Genomic DNA, 16,849 nt, shown 5'->3' with positions numbered 1-16,849 from the left:
CAAAAAACATGTGGCAGCTAGAGCAATATCTAACGCTAACAGAATAACATATCTACTTAATACAATGATTATGAAGTTCATTGGAAGAGCTCTAATTTTTGGGGGTGAAATGGGGAAGCATCAAAGGCACCTTATAACTTATATACAATATAAAATACCAGCTGAACGGCAACAACTTGTGTCATAGTCAAAACATGACATAAACATCGTCTTCAGAAAAGGCTCCCACTCCACGCCTAAAGCACGAAGACATGAAATGGACACAAACTGGTGCTTGGTTGGCAAAATAATAAATAATTGTTGTTCACGACTCTAATCTCTCACATATGGCAATATGCCCCAAAATATTTGTCCATATAGTACGTTTGCGTGCATATGTTACAAAATAATGGATTTGAGTGTGAAAATGAGTGCAATTACTGTTTGACGCAGATACAACTCGACGGGATGGATACCCGTTAAGAAAAATCTCAACATTTTGTGTTCAAGTGTTCATGTATTGTCTATACGCGTTTAATGATTAACACCCCTTCGAGATTAACAAACTGTTCAACAGAGTATAATGTTTATTGATCAGTGGAGCCTTTTAGCAAATCCATCACTTAGGCTGACTGTGTATTACAATCACCTGTTCAACCCCCCACTCTTCAACCCTGCTGTGTTTGTTGTTTAACATTGACTCCATGATATGCCTCCTGATATGCGTGGCCGCTTTAGACTGCCTTGTTGTTGGCTGTGATTGTGCGCATGCCATGCAGAGAAAGGCAGAAGAGTGAGGAGGGCAGAATTTTTCTCTTCAAAAAGTCCAATGTGACAGCTAGCATGTGGACAGGGGCTTCGCGCTGGTGTGGCTGCTTTAGAGCGCCTTGTTGTCACGGTGTGGAAAAGCATACACACACTGAAAATAAAGTATTTAATTTGATCATGTACATCCGTTGCACATGATAAAAATAAGGTGCAGAAAAATATTTTCTCTTCTCCTTGAAAATAATAGAATAATATTTTAGCTTGCAACATTTTAATCGTGCAATCAATGTATGTTTTTTGAATTATCCATCCATCCATCCATCCATTTTCTGAGCCGCTTCTCCTCACTAGGGTCGCGGGCGTCCTGGAGCCTATCCCAGCTATCATCGGGCAGGAAGCGGGGTACACCCTGAACTGGTTGCCAGCCAATCGCAGGGCACATACAAACAAACAACCATTCGCACTCACAGTCACACCTACGGGCAATTTAGAGTCACCAATTAATGCATGTTTTTGGGATGTGGGAGGAAACCGGAGTGCCTGGAGAAAACCCACACAGGCACGGGGAGAACATGCAAACTCCACACAGGCGGGGCCGGGGATTGAACCCCGATCCTCAGAACTGTGAGGCTGACGCTCTAACCAGTCGGCCACCGTGCCACCTTTTTCGAATTAAGTAAATTGAAATGCTTTTTTTCTTTCAGTGCTGGTAGCAGTAGTATTTCGTTGGAAGGGTGTTGTTTCAGCCCATTCAGCTGACACAGCTTGATTTTTTCCCAATTTTGAAGCCTCATTTTATATACTTGATATTTTTTTTATCATTCAAATTTGGCAATACTCTTCTTTGTGGTGTGTCAAATTAAGAAAACAATTATTTTCACTGTACGGGGACTTAAAATATTGGATATTTATAATGTCAAATTTTTCATTTCTTAGTTTTTTCTACTGCATGTTCGAAATAATTATTGATACATTGTGGTAGAATGATATCACTAATAATGAAATTTATCAAAGAGGTCAGGATCCTATCATTGGCTCCTTTGTCTGATTTTACAGTATAAAAAAAAAAAAAAAAAAAAAAACTTTTCATTTTGTGCATTCTGTTCATTCACAACCAGAACAGTGATAGGAACCCCCCAAAAGTAGGTCAGAGACCGATTTAGAACTGTAGCTTTAGCTGTTTGTGACTCGTTGATCATTTCAAATGCACCGTATATGAATTATGATTTTACTTCATGTTGCACATTTTAAATTATTCTGTTTAAAAAAGTAAATATGTCAGATAATGTTGAAAAATGAGAAGCCTAAATCACATTATACATTAGCTCGATTAAAAATCTGCTTGATGGCAGAAAGTAACCGCCTGGCTACTCTTTTATTTAATCCACTTCCCCGAACAGCAATATCTGGCAATTTAGGCCAAGGCCAACTGAGCAACACCAATGCATCTTTGTTGGAGCCTTTTGTTTTGTCTTACTTTGAGGAGGAGCAATGGTGGATGTGAGTGGAGGAAAAAAAAAGGAGACCGCAGGTGGGGAAATCGAGGACAAGCCTTCAGATGAGAAATGCCACTTATATTTTTACCAACAGAATTATTCTCAGAGCATCTGAGCAATCCATAAGAAGAGGATTAGAATTTAACTGATTAATAATGAGGACTTTTTTTTGTTTTCTTGTGCTCTGTTTTTAGTTTTCTCTATGTTGGCTTACACATGATATGCATATACTGTATGTGAACGATGAACCTATAAAGACTAAGACTGACAGTTCATTATGGCCTCCTGTAGACTATACATTCACCATGTGACAAATCCGAACACCTCCCTTTTGTTCTTTCCTCTACTCACCTCTTAAATTGCTTTTTTAATCTTTAAACAATCTCTCCAAATCCCTCTGGCCAGCCCCACCCAAAACAAACAAAGCTTTTCATGAGGAATATCACAAAAAGTAAAGCTCTGCATTAAGTCACTATGCCTCAGGGATTTCTGAGCACTGTTTCCTGCCCCATCGGTATTAACAATACAGAAAGTGTTGATGTACACCAGCAACAACAAAAAACACAACTCCTCTAAGGACACATGTAACCTTCTTTTATGTTCGGAGGGAACAATTTAAATTGTGCTTTTCACCAATACTCTAAGAATAACAAGTAATTTGCATTCATGCTGGTGAAATTCTGAGTTGGGGCCAAAAGAAAAAGTGGTATAGATAATGATGATTATTTTGAATTATCTGTTCATTCAATTGTTCTTTTCTTTTATTATTCTTTTTTAAATCTGAAATGGTCTCAGTGGTCACTAAGGACCCTCAAGAAAAAAAATAACACAACGGCGTTAACGTTCAGAGAAAAGTGGGGCTAAAGCGTCCTCTCCTGGACACACTTGGAAAAATACAGTAATATGCAGTACTGTATACTGTGCAGTACAGTACTGGAAATAGTTATCTGAAAGAGTTTATACGCTATTAAAACTTTCTTAAGGTTGTGACTTGATGAAAACAAATTACACTAACAGAACTCTTATATTAATTTCAAGTAAAATAATACATTTTAGCTCATAATTTACTAAGTAAGTCGTGTATGAATTATTGTTCAAACTTGACAGATGCAGTAATGAATTATTTCACGTTTTTTATTCAAAATTATAAAATAATGCTGTTTTACGATGGTAAATTACAAACATTCAAAGACATTTATGTAACTAATATGATGAACGTATTATGAATGTCCTGTAGACGGCACTGCTGCAGCACAGATGATGCAATTATGTCATGCTGCAGTGCCAAGATGATGTACAGAAGGGAAACGCATTACCACATCCCATTATAGGTTATACCAGACACATTTTCTCTTCAATTAGGAGAGCAGATTTGTTAATAACAGATATAAAACATACAGGATACCATAAAGATTCCTTCATCATATATTGCATTGTATATCCAAAACAGACTAGTTCCATAGCCAACAGAATTATTAGTCGGGATGGAATTACTTACCAAATGTAAAATTGTGACTCAATCAAGTTCAACAGGTAGTTCTATATACTCACCAATTCTCTTCTCATGTTTTAAGAACAATGAGAAGAATATGTTGAAAATTACAACCTCGCTATTTGCCTCACATTGCTACGGGTTCTCCTGTTGCCTGCAGTGTGGAGCTATAAATAAACCTGATTGTGCAAAAGTTTAATTAAATGGCAGAAATTCTTTCTACAATGTGTGTGATTTAGTGGGCCATAAATCGTGGGGAGGGTTGCAGCGTGTGCACGTTTATGCATCAAACTCCCTCCTCCACCATCACCATCGCCGCCATTTCTGTGTCCTGCTGCTTTATATGTGCTTTCACACTATGGCCAATAACTATTTCATGAGTTGTAACAGGGCTGTGGGTATTTGTGTGTTAAACTGTTATGACCAGTGATCATGACCGTGTGACCGCATGAGAAGAATCTAGAATCTGTTGAGCAAATATAGAAGGCAATTTACTGCACTACAGTATATAGCATTGTTCAGCAAAACAGTACTTGTTATATACTATCTGCATCTCAGCATTTTCTCAAATCGGCACCTCGGAGAAATTAGATGATAGATTAGACTGTTGTATAAGGACCATTACGGTGCTGATTGGCCTTCAATATTTAATGTAAAGTGCTATAACAATCCAGAGTTTCTGTCCACTGAGTTCTGTTTAGCATCATTAGTGACTCTCTCAGAGACAAATGGGTTGCATTACCAGCTGTCGCTTATTCCGTTGTTATTTCTCATAATATGGTGCTGTGTATCTATCTGATAATTCATTACGCTGTGCAGGCAGGCAACAGCATATCCACATTGGTCATTTGTGGTGGTATGCCACTAAACACTTAGACATAAACATGCTCATTAATAACCTAATTCCTTAGTACAGTGGATAAAATAAAAATTTCTTTATTTTATACAAGGAACATACCTGTGAGCAGGGATGCCGATAACGCGTTTCTCGATTAAAAAAATAGAAAAAAAGTCCAGTGACGTCATAGGTAGTATAACGCGTTACGTTTCATATTAGAGTAGTCAGATTACAGTTACTTTGCTTTATCTGACAATAGTCAGATTTTTGTTCAACAGAAGTACAGCTCGATATACTTTATTGTAACAACAATAATATGCTACTCATTTTCAGACAACAGATATTTATCATTAACAAATTACGGTGCTTGGGAACATGAGGCAAGTCAATAACCAAGACACTTGATTCAGTCACGGTGCATGTCATAAGTGTAGACCAATTTTCAGCCTTTGTTTTAGTTATGACTAATAAAACAGACGAAACACACTATATTCTTAACTATCCATAACTAAAATGGACACAACGACTCACTACAATATCGAAAAAAAGGCGAAATATTTAGAAACGGAGCCGTCTGGGGCAATGACGTCACGTGAAGTGTTGCACGTTTCCCGTACATTTTCAACTCACGTGTACCCAAGCAGCCAGCGGCGCGAACACAATGCACGGTGACGAGGATTGGCATACTTAAATTGGAAATACTGTCACTACTTCGAGTTTCTCTAAAGAGGAAAATACTTAGGTTCGTTGTACACTATGCGCGGGCGCACGCACACACACACACACACGCACGCACGCACGCACACACGCACACACACACGTTTGCCTTCATGGACCCCCACAGTGTACTGAGAATGGTGTGCTTGTTTATATTTAGGTGGCTACTTGGCCAAGTCTCCTCTAAGTTGCTCATTTAACGGGGCTTCAACTACACTCATATTTAAGTTATTTGTGCATGTTGATGACATCTTTCTGTAACCTGTGTGGTGTACATTACCAAGTAATGGGTACTTGGGCTAATGGTTTTTTTTTTGTACTGCAAATAAGTGATGGCGGCACGGTGCACGACTGGTTAGAGCGTCAGCCTCACAGTTCTGAGGACCCGGGTTCAATCCCCGGTCCCGCCTGTGTGGAGTTTGCAGGTTCTCCCCGTGCCTGTGTGCGTTTTCTCCGGGCACTCCGGTTTCCTCCAACATCCCAAAAACATGCATTAATTGGAGACTCTAAATTGCCCGTAGGTGTGAATGTGAGTGCGAATGGTTGTTTGTTTGTATGTGCCCTGCGATTGGCTGGCAACCAGTTCAGGGTGTACCCTGCCTCCTGCCCGATGACAGCTGGGATAGGCTCCAGCACGCCCGCGACCCTAGTGAGGAGAAGCGGCTCAGAAAATGGATGGATGGATGGATGAATAAGTGATATTCCTGCCAATTGACAGCTGCTGAAAGTAACTAAAAAGTTACTTTTTTTTCTAACTTAGTTACTTTTGAAATCAAGTAATCAGTAAAGTAACTAAGTTACCTTTAAGATCAAGTAATCAGTAAAGTAACTAAATTACTTTTTCAAGGTAACTGTGGCAACACTGCCTGTGAGTGGATGACAAGTTCTAGATTTGTCTCTTGGAAGCATGTGCTTTCTAGCATATGGGAAATGATTAATATTCCTGATCCAGGCAATGACTTGGTCACTTCTTTCTAACTTAATCTAGAGCAGTGGTTCTCAACATTGACAATCTTAAAAAAAAAAAAAAATTATAAAAAAAAAAAAAAATGCGTGTCTCTCCATGTACCACCAGCATGACCAACATTAAAATACAATATTGTAGTAAGCATAAGTGTTCATCCAAAACAAGACAGAGGTTTTATTCCTTAAAGTATTTTAAGGATTACTGTAAGCTATTTTACCGTTAGGCAAAGTTTGAACATTGACACTGCGGTTAAATCTAGGACAATAAAAAAATCCCTGTACTTTCACAGGTGAGTTTTAACCTATCCCAGCGGACTTTGGACAAGCGTCGAGGGATACCCTGGACTGGTCGCAATCCAATCACAGTCAGTGTAAATGCATTGCACATAAAAGTTAAATACAACTGAACTGTACTTAAGCAGCGATTTTTTTCATGTACTACTTTGAGACTTATTGATGTAGAGCATTCTAATCAACAATACATTTAGATCAACTGATACTGTATATCTGCTTTGAGAAAGGAAAGAATATGAATATGAATGTTGAACGAATATGAATAATTTTGAATATTGAATATGAATATAAATGAATATGAATATATGAATATTTGAATATTGAATATGAATATAAATCAATATGAATATTGAATATGAATATGAATATGAATGAATATTTTTGGAAATTTTTCTATATTTTTTGTCAAAAGGTAAAAGCAATCATGGATGTATTGATTTTAAAATCATTTCAAAATGTGGCCAGAGTATTAATTATTTTGGGCTTAGCTGTATATGATTGCAGTAGCATTTACAGTGGTCAAGAAATTCAATCCATTATACTTGTTTGTAGTGCTTTGGTTACTTTACAGAAATACAGTACTGGCTCTCAACATAACGGAGTGCAGATTGACATCACTGCAAACTACAACCACAATTATAATTGTATTGTTAAAATACAATATTATTATGTAGTTTGTAGCTGTATGACCCTTTTAAAGGCCTTTAACCAGCATATTAGATTGTACAAGTGTACCTAATGGTGCGGTCGGTGGGTGAATATAGAAAATCATTATGTGTGACACTAACAGTGACCTCACCATGACTCTAAAGAGCATAGGCAGAAGAAAAATGAATGGACAAATGGATTGAAATATATATATATATTTTTTTTTTTACTTGGTTTCAGTCAGCTTTATATTTTTTTGCACTTCACTCCGAAAGTGACTTACTACATATCTGTCAAAGCAAATGTGATTGTTTTCCACAGTGGGCTGTTATAAATAACATGTAGAAGGATAAAGGCAATCCAGAAAACTATCTGGATCATTTCATAGTCATGCAACGGTTGAATAATTCACATGCAGGAATAGTACTGTTCTCTCTAAATTCATCTTTGGCTTTCTCTCCTATAATAGCTTGTGGGTAAGAAGCAGTACCTAAAGGCTAGAACAATGTAGATCAGAGTTCAATGCACACTACAGTGATAGGCACCCACAGTAACTTGTCCATCATCTTTACTAGCAGATGAAAACACTGCAACACCACGTGCAAATTACTGTGGGCTATATCTCACATGCACTATGTGGTAAAAAAAAAAAAAAAAAAAAAGTGCACTGGGAGTTTTTTAATCTAGGGGGAGTGAATTAAAGTGTAAATTTAATGAGGGCAAGTTAAATGGGAATTCCTGCATTGGAAAATCTCAATCCACTGCTGGCTGGTTGAGAAAAAGTGCAGCCCAAAGCAAAGAAGCTGGAACAAATCTTTAAACTGATTCAAGCATTCTTGGTGAGCCGAGGTATCCTGGTTCATTTTAAGAGTGAAAATAAATGAATTCCAACATAATCGCCAGAGCTCCAAGACTAAGAGATACAACGTGTACAAGAGCAGAACCCCATAGGGGTGATGAGGCCTACATCCTCCCGAGGCTTATCTTTCTCAGCATTCTGTTCACTTCGGTGAAAACCCTCACTATAAAGACCTGCTCAGCTTCCCCGTGCAGTGGATTATGATTGTATGTCGCTATTCTCTCAAAGGTCAAGAGAGGCGATTAGTCTCTCTACCACTCTGAATCCCAGTGGTGTCTGAGCAGGGATGATAGAACAGTCTGTTCCCCCACTTCCTCTTTTTCTATCATTCATTTTCTGCTCATCCGAATAATGTCAGGTCACGAAGCAAAAATTTGTGTAATTATATGTGTTTTGTTTGAATTTGCTCTTAAGCTGATGGCATTGTTCCCAAATGTTTGTGTTGTCGTATTACCCTTGGAAAGGAGACATTTGTCTGAGGCTTTTTATTTTTCTTCCAGTGAAAGTTTTCTCCTCTTCTTGCACTATACTTTGATTTGCTTTGCTCCCCAGCCACTGTATTTCTTTTTGTTGTTTGCAGCTGCTGCCACAGATTGGATTCAGCATTTCTGGAGTTCCAAAATTCCCAAATGCTCATCCTTCCCTGCTTCATTCAAAGATGGCAGCTGAAAGGAATCCAAAGCCAGGGAATCTTTGCAGGGTTGCATCCTCTGCTATAGTAATTCCACTACAACACGTTCCCCATAGCTTTGTTTGTATCCTCTTTGCCTCACTCTGGCTGTAGTCCTTTATAGGGCAAAGAACCAAATTTGGTACACTTCTTCAAACACGTTGAAATGGAGGCCACATGCCTACTGTAACTGTAAGGCAACAGAACCATGCAATTTCTCCAAGTCAATCCGAATGCTGGATAGGAATGGATAGTTGAGGAATTAATGACAACAATTTAGATCATATACTGTAATTAAATACAATGAAAGAAAAGTATTCAGCACAGTGGTGTTGTTGTTAATATACATGTATATATGTACATGTGTAACTATGTATTAAGGGGGTCGCAAAAGTCATAATACAATTCCTTTTTCAATCTGGTTTCAGATATCGTTTGGACAGACATGAAGCCATCAGCATTTCACAGTTTAGGCTGTACAGTTTTTGTAACCATATCATTCCCTTGCCCATGACTTACTAATTGACACTGGAACACCATCGCAAAATTACTCCCTGGCAAGAAGCCTTTCTGTCCCCGACAGCAGTTCAGCGCCAGTTTGAGAAGCTTTATGAACGTCACACTGCTCCAACTCGTAGTCCAATTGATGCTATCCATGGCAAGTTTCTCAAAACAGGATCTGATTTTGACAAACCATGCAGTGTAAGGCATGCTACAACCACCACTGATGACAACACTGAACTGCTAGAGCATGCATTTGCACAAAGCTAGGGAAAGTCTATCCAAAGGCTGGAACTTAGCATCAACAAAAGCTTGATTCAGTGGATGCTTCAGAGAGTGGTGAAGCTTTAATTGTACTGACTTCAGGTTGTTGAAAGGCTTCAAGTGGAGAATCATGATGCTCAACAACCTGAAGCCAGTACAGGTAAAGCTTGATCACTCTCAAGAGCAGCCACTGAATCCAGCTTTTCTTTGCATTCCAGTGCAGTCCTCTGGATAGACTTTTCCCTGGCTTTGCTTGAATGCCTGCTCTGAGAGTTCAGTGTTTTCATCAGTGGTGGTAGTAGGAGGCCTTCTGCTGAGTGGTTTATCAAGAACAGATCCTGTTTTGAGAAACTCGCCATTGATAGCGACTACTGTCCTATCCGTTGGAGCGGTTTAGCAATCGTTAAGCTTCTCAAACTGCCGCTGAACTGCAGTTAATATTTGGACGAGGAGAAAAACGTCTTGCCAAGTGGCAATTTAGCAATGCTGCTCCAATTGTCCAGAATATTAAAAAGTAAAGTAATGGGCATTTTATTCATAGTCGATCAATGAAATTTAGTCAAATGTCCATCCCTAACACAGGCATCTCTTCTTAAAATGTTTTAAAAACTTACTACAGTAAATTCAACTTATATCCTATAGACTTTTTTACCATGTTGTCACATGTTTTTCTAGGTGGCAAAAAAACCTGATTGCACCACCAGTAAACTAACCCTTATATGCCATTTGACATGGAAGAGCGATGAACACGGTAAATGGCTTGAATGATAATTTTAACCTTCTTCGCTACTGCCATACGGTGAATATGCCAAGTGTCAGTCAAAAAGATGTCACGAGGTAAACTGCTTGAAAGGGAGAGACAACGCCAGTTGTAATATACATTTCAACAAGTAAGTTGATTAAAAAATGGTGGAAACTCAGACATAGCTAAGTAACAGACTTTTCTACACCTCAGATTAATGTCACAGACATGATGATGGGATTGAAAGTAAATCCAGTACTGTGGGACTGTTTAACTAAAAAGAAGCCAACTGTCCCATAGACTGATAACAGGTAGGAAGGCATAGTCAATCTCTTTTTTACTCTTTAATGTTACAATGAAGATCATATATATGAGTTTCAGAGTTACGTGGCACAAGACCAATTCATGAAAGAAACCAAAATAATAGACTCCGCATAATAGTGGAATTAATTTCACCTTGCAGCAAAGGTATTTGACAACAGGGCAGCCGGTGAATAGCAATATACGCTGGGGTCCGTAAATGCCCATTATGTACTGCTGAACAACACCCGCTGAGAAATAAATGAACTTATGAGAATAGACATTAAGAACAAAGACACTTCAGACCAAAACCACTTTTAAAGTCAAAGAACTTCGCTTAATTGCATTAGCCCAACTTTGAAGTGTAGGTGAAATCCAATTTCAAAGTCTAAAAGAGCACAGCTGCATCGAATTAAGTCTGCTCACTTGCTTCAATGTATTCCAGTGAAAATACACCGAAGTATCGAAACACTTTTGATGTAGGCAATGGGGGAGCGTTTGAAGGCTAGATGAAAACAATTACTAACATTAAAGGGACTCCACTGTATGATGAGATCGCAATGAGATAATACCACTGCTAGAAATGATGAAACAATCATGTAATTCTGGTAACATTGCGCTAAAGAATTCTTAGAAATGAATATTTTGCTCCCTCGCTGATTTAATCTGCTCAACTGCAATCAGTGTATGTCAGAGAGTATGAGCAGATGGTGGACTTAACGGCTAATAGCTGAAAATGAAGTGTCTGTGTATAAGAGTTTAGAAACATGTATCAATCACAAGCCCCGAGGGGATTCCTGGAAACAGTCAAGGGACTCATGCATTTGGGTTTGAAGAGGTTCTCCATGATCCAGCACAGTAGGTTGATGAATACAAACGTTGCAAAGATAGCAAAGCTCAGTTTTGAATCATTCAAGAGACGTCATTATTCAACGAGATTTACCTAAAGGCACTTGTTATATCTCAAGGCACCACCGTATGTTCTTTATTGTGGTTTAGGTTTGCAGTGGAATTGTACTGCAAAATAGTGAAAGGGGGTTTGAATAAATTGCCTACCTCAACTATCTAAAGCAGTTACTGTATGTAATCAATGCATCTCAGTGTGATATTTGTGTAGGAAAAAAACCCACTGATATAATGCACAATTTGCGGTTTATCAAATTATGCAGGTGTACCTAATGTTGAGGCTGGTCTATGTAGGTCACCACTTTCGTCATACTCCGAACTGTGAATAAATTAAAACACAGAGACATCATTATATCGTGTGAACAACAGAGATAAAAAAATAGCTCGATGAAACTTAATTCAAGAAAATCAGCGATTATATCCTTGAGGTATGAGTTTGGGCCTTTTGTTTTCCAACATCACTCTCCCTTGGAGTGATCCAAGTGTTCCTATTACAAATTCAGCAGATGTTTCTGTTCACTCAGCTTTCTCATTTGCCATGCAAGCTGAGCTGTCAGGAGGAGGCCCGCAATCTTTCCTTCAGTCCTTATCGTGCTTCCTCTCATCCATCCCTTTCTCTTTGCTTCACTTTTCCCTGAGTGGCCGCCCACCCCTGCCATGACTTTGTTCTCCAAATTAACTTGGGCACCTACTGTGATTGGGATCAGCCACTGGAAAGTCAACTTTAACCTTGCTTATTAATTGGATATCACAACCTCTTCTATGGGAGTAAAGAGTGTCTCAAACAGATAACACACAACAAACACACACACACACACCACATCACTGTGGACGAGAGCAGTCTGCATAGACATAAACCTGTTCTCCATGCTTTGCCCTGCTCGAGTCCTCCCTCCTTGGTAGTGGTATCCAAACTACGGCCCGGGGGCCATTTGTGCCCTAGTCAGCTTTTTTTTTTTTAGCAGGATATACTAAAATTAACTATGGAAACAGCCCGCGTTGTTTGCCAGCATTGTACTACTTACTAGCTACACCGGGAGGCAAAGAAGAATAAAGATAAGTCAATTTGCTGTTTTGATTCCGAGGAGGTGTGATTCTGCTGCTGCTCAGTACAGATCAACTCCATTGGGATACGGCCCCACTGACCACCCCAAAATCAAGAGTTTTTAATGTATTCATTTTTGTATTATTTTTTTTGCCTAAATCATCTAGTCATGATGCTGGCCACCTCTGCTAAAATTGCCTACATCCTTAATTGAACAGATACAATTAAATTGAAGTTATTAATAAATGCAATTTAAACTTATTCTGTTCCTTAGAAGAAAAGGTTTGGACACCCCTGTCTTAGGCTATGTGACTGTCAATTTTGCCTTAATGACTTCACATGACATTTGTGGTGGGGCTGTGTTTCTTCCTTCAAAGGGAACAATTACTGTCATGTCCCACCCTCCTCTCAACAAACATTGTGACAAGCTCCAGCAAAACAGTGCTTATGTAAAGCTCCCCAAATGACTTCATTAATATGAAAGTGGGACAATCAATCAACCATGTGCTTTAAAGTTTCTCATCATAGACTGACACGTTTTTTCCAAGTCACTCAGAATTAATTCCATATTCTGCACACTGCAGAGCCACGTTTGTCCAAATGGGGACGCTGTTGAGCTGTTCGACAGACGCAAAGGAAGACTTTTAACCTCTGGTTCCAGAGAGACCACAGTTGAGCTCTATCAAAGATACTGAAAAGAAGGTGAACACAGTTGCAACAATCGTAAAAGTGCTGACAGACACACTTTCACAATAGTTGGCTCAAAAAGGGGGGCTATGACACTGTACTTGAGTAGGTTTTTCAGGGATCTGTACTTTACTCTGGTGTTTATTTTTCTGACGACTGTTCACTTTTACTCCCTACATCTGAAAGCAGACATCTGTACTTCTACTCATTTTGTCAAAACAGGCTTTCTCAAGCTAAGGAAAAACAAACAAAAAGAAAAAAAACCAGGCAGGAGGCGTGACCAATGAGGTGTCAATCGTGGAACACGGAATAGCTAACTTCCTGTGTATGCTATGCTAACGAGCCTAACTTGGATTGATGACATGATTGGTTGAAGACGAACTTGCTAAAATGTTGTTTTCTTTATGGTTGGTGTCTTCGGACAAACGTTAAATACATGTATGTCATTTATTTATACAAATATGATATGAGACTTGTAAACACGAACGAAGCCTAAACACTGGCTATTGTCATCTTTGGTGGGTCTGTAGTGACATCTGCATTAACAATAGACATCGTAGACGTTTAAAGTTCCAACGGGTGCGTTGAAGCAGTCCCCTTCCCCATTCACCCGAGTGAGAAGGAAGTGTTATTAACTGGTTTGCCGAATCTAAAAGTAGCTTGAGCGTATACCGGATTGATTTTACATTGCATCAATCCAAACAAAACAAACAAAAAAACCTTTAAACCAATAAATGTAGTGTTATACTCACATTGTATTATGAATAAGTCATGAGACCAGTGTAAGCAGCTGTGGCTTACTGTGCTAATGCTAGCTTTGTATTGCTAGTAGTGTTATTTTGTTGAAGCTGGACAGCTGTGACTATTTCGCACAAGTACCGCACGTTCATAATTGCATGCCATTATGAATGGCAATGTTTGAGAATCACACACATGCATGTCAGTGAGGGGCACGGCTGTGGTCAGGCTCTAAACTGCAAACTTCTCCTTTAAGTACAGTGTGTAAGTACTTTTACCACCTCTGCAAATATGGCACCTGTGCACCAATTCAATGGGATATGCTGATTTTTGACAACACTTGTATGACTGTTTAATTTATGCAACGATGCATAAATGGATGTACTCACAAACATGTGGCCTTGGCATAAATGTGACAGATTATAGTGGGCTGCCTGTTTGTTTGCTTCAGCACAGAAAACACACACACTGTTTGAGTGGCGTGCCTGTGGATGTACTCGAGCAGTGTTTGTACATCTGTTTGGAGGCTTGAATATGTGCAAACACAGATGTGAATAGGAAGGTGTGTGGCAGCGAGTACAACAAGACTGTGGGCTCCAGTAACGAGGGAGGGATAACACTGGAGAGCAACAGACAGTTCCCGGCCCGGAAAATCTTTTCATTTTCTCTCTAAAAAAAAGAAATCCGCAGCAGTGAAAACAATAACAACTGTTCAGCTTTTCTGCCTTTTATTCTCACTTGCTATCTGGAGTGACCTCACATTGTTAGGCCTCATTCCCACACTGCATGCATGCATGCTGTTCGAGTACATCTGAAGGTGTCTGAAGGGATGGTTCACTTGAGAAAATAATATCATTCTCTGTTGGGGTTTTATAGTCTGTGCAAATCGCCTGGAAGCAAACTATCACATTCCTGGTGGGGATTTCTTTTCTTTTCTTGTTTTTTTCTTTTTACATATACAATACTACCTTATAGCACATCTGCCTCAGAGTTCTGAGGACTGGGGTTCAAATCCCGGCCCCGCCTGAGTGGAGTTTGCATGTTCTCCCCGTGCCTGCATGGGTTTTCTCCGGGCACTCGAGTTTCCTCCCACATCCCAAAACATGCATTGATTGAAGACTCTAAATTGCCCGTAGGTTTGAATGTAAGTGCAAATGTTTTTTTGTTTCTATGTGCCCTGTGATTGGCTGGCGACCAGTTCAGGCTGTACTCCGCCTCCCGCCCGAAGATAGCTGGGATAGGCTCCAGCACGCCCGCGATCCTAGTGAGGATAAGCGGAACGGAAGATGAATGAATGAATGAATACAACCTTATAGTCATATTTATTGACTGGCCAAAATCATGTATGCACTAAGTTATGAGCACTATCAGCAAAGTGCACTAGCATTAGAGTATGTGTATATTCATTATATTCATATGTGTATTGTTTCACTAGCATATCAACAAACAGCTTTTTAATCGACTGTTCTTTTTTTTTTTCAACATTGCAGATGTTTTCTTTTTTTAATCAAATTTGGTTACTAAAATCTCTTCCCTCGCATCTGGGATACTGTTTATGGGTCAATAGCACTATGAAGTGCCTTTAGTGTCCATATCAGAATCACTCAGTCATTATAAAAATGTAGCAGACTAATGAAACTGAGGTCTTAATCCATCCATCCATCCCTCCATCTATCCATCCATCCAGGTCTTAATATTAGTGGCCAAACATTTGCACTCATTCCAGTACATTAAGTCTCTTAAAATGTTTTTTCTTCATTGCATATATTTTTTCCCCATTGGATTTACACAATTTTGGCATGTTCTACACCCTGCGTCGCTAACTTCAAGTACAATGTGTGTAACAAGTGGTTCAATTATATTACTAAATAATATTTTTTTAAAAATACATGCTTTAATTGTCCAAACGGGGTTATTAGATGAAATTTGCCATTTTGGTCATGTACTGTATATTGTATTTTCATGATCATATTGAACATTTTGAATGTGTCCCTGAAATTAATGTTCACACTGTCATTATGGGTTAACGGGTAATTTAAGAAACACTCTAATGTTTGCAGTGACATTACTACCAGAATTTTGTCTTTCTTCACTGAAGGCTGAAACAATGGGTAGTTGAAGGATTAATATTTACATGGATTCAATAATTTTCATCATATTACGTGTGTAGTTGGCGGTTGTCAAGCTTAACCTGTTCACTCTGCCATAGTAATATATCAAATAATTTAAAAGCCTTTCAGAAATTCCAAATATATTTGTTAAAAATACACAGCTTGCTAAATGAATCATGTTGCTGAGTGAAGGTCTATCATTTGCTTATTATATGCTAACATTAGCCAAAAATGTCCACCCTGTCAGCAAGCTCACATATTTTACCGTCTGTACTGTATATACATTGTCCATTTGCAGTTAATTTTTAAAATTTTTTTAAAAGAGGAAAGAGGGAGCCTGACAAATGCATTTCTATACTAACAATGAATATGAAGTTCAATGGAAAATATCAACTTTTGTTTGGGTGGGAGGGGAAATCTCAAAGGCACCTTACGGTGATATTGATTCAAATAAAGGTGCTATATTTTACCAACCAACCTTTTCTAGTATTCGGGATAAAATATCGGCTCTATGGTGCCTCAGTAAACGTGAAATATGAATTCAAATCATCCATGCATTCCTCAGTTCCAGACATTTTCCTGCCGAGAGGCCTGAAATCAGGTCATTTAAATTTCTCGAGCTGATCTAGATCACTAGCGAAGGTCTCTGCCTTCCCCGTCCACTCCCGAGCCAGCGCTGTCAACATAACAAACACGTGTGCTCTCACAAGTGGGTCTTTACATGGAGGCAACCAATCAAGGGGGCAATCTTAGCCAAATATGGACAAAGCGGAAACAAAACGAGGTCAAACAGAAGCAGCTGTGAGAGGGGCCTTTTCTGGGTACTCG

At 39.0% G+C, this 16,849-nt stretch overlaps 1 protein-coding gene across 2 annotated transcripts in view; it reads right to left on the bottom strand.

Annotated features, from left to right (window-relative positions):
- Window positions 1-16,849, bottom strand: part of LOC133474970 (ras GTPase-activating protein 1-like) — a 156,207-nt gene that overhangs the window by 50,910 nt on the left and 88,448 nt on the right. The window lies entirely within an intron of this gene.

The sequence above is a fragment of the Phyllopteryx taeniolatus genome, chromosome 3 (assembly GCF_024500385.1).
Source record: "Phyllopteryx taeniolatus isolate TA_2022b chromosome 3, UOR_Ptae_1.2, whole genome shotgun sequence".
Lineage (NCBI taxonomy): Eukaryota > Metazoa > Chordata > Actinopteri > Syngnathiformes > Syngnathidae > Phyllopteryx > Phyllopteryx taeniolatus.
The sequence above is the reverse complement of the archived record's forward strand: the minus strand, read 5'-3'. Positions and strand labels throughout refer to the sequence as shown.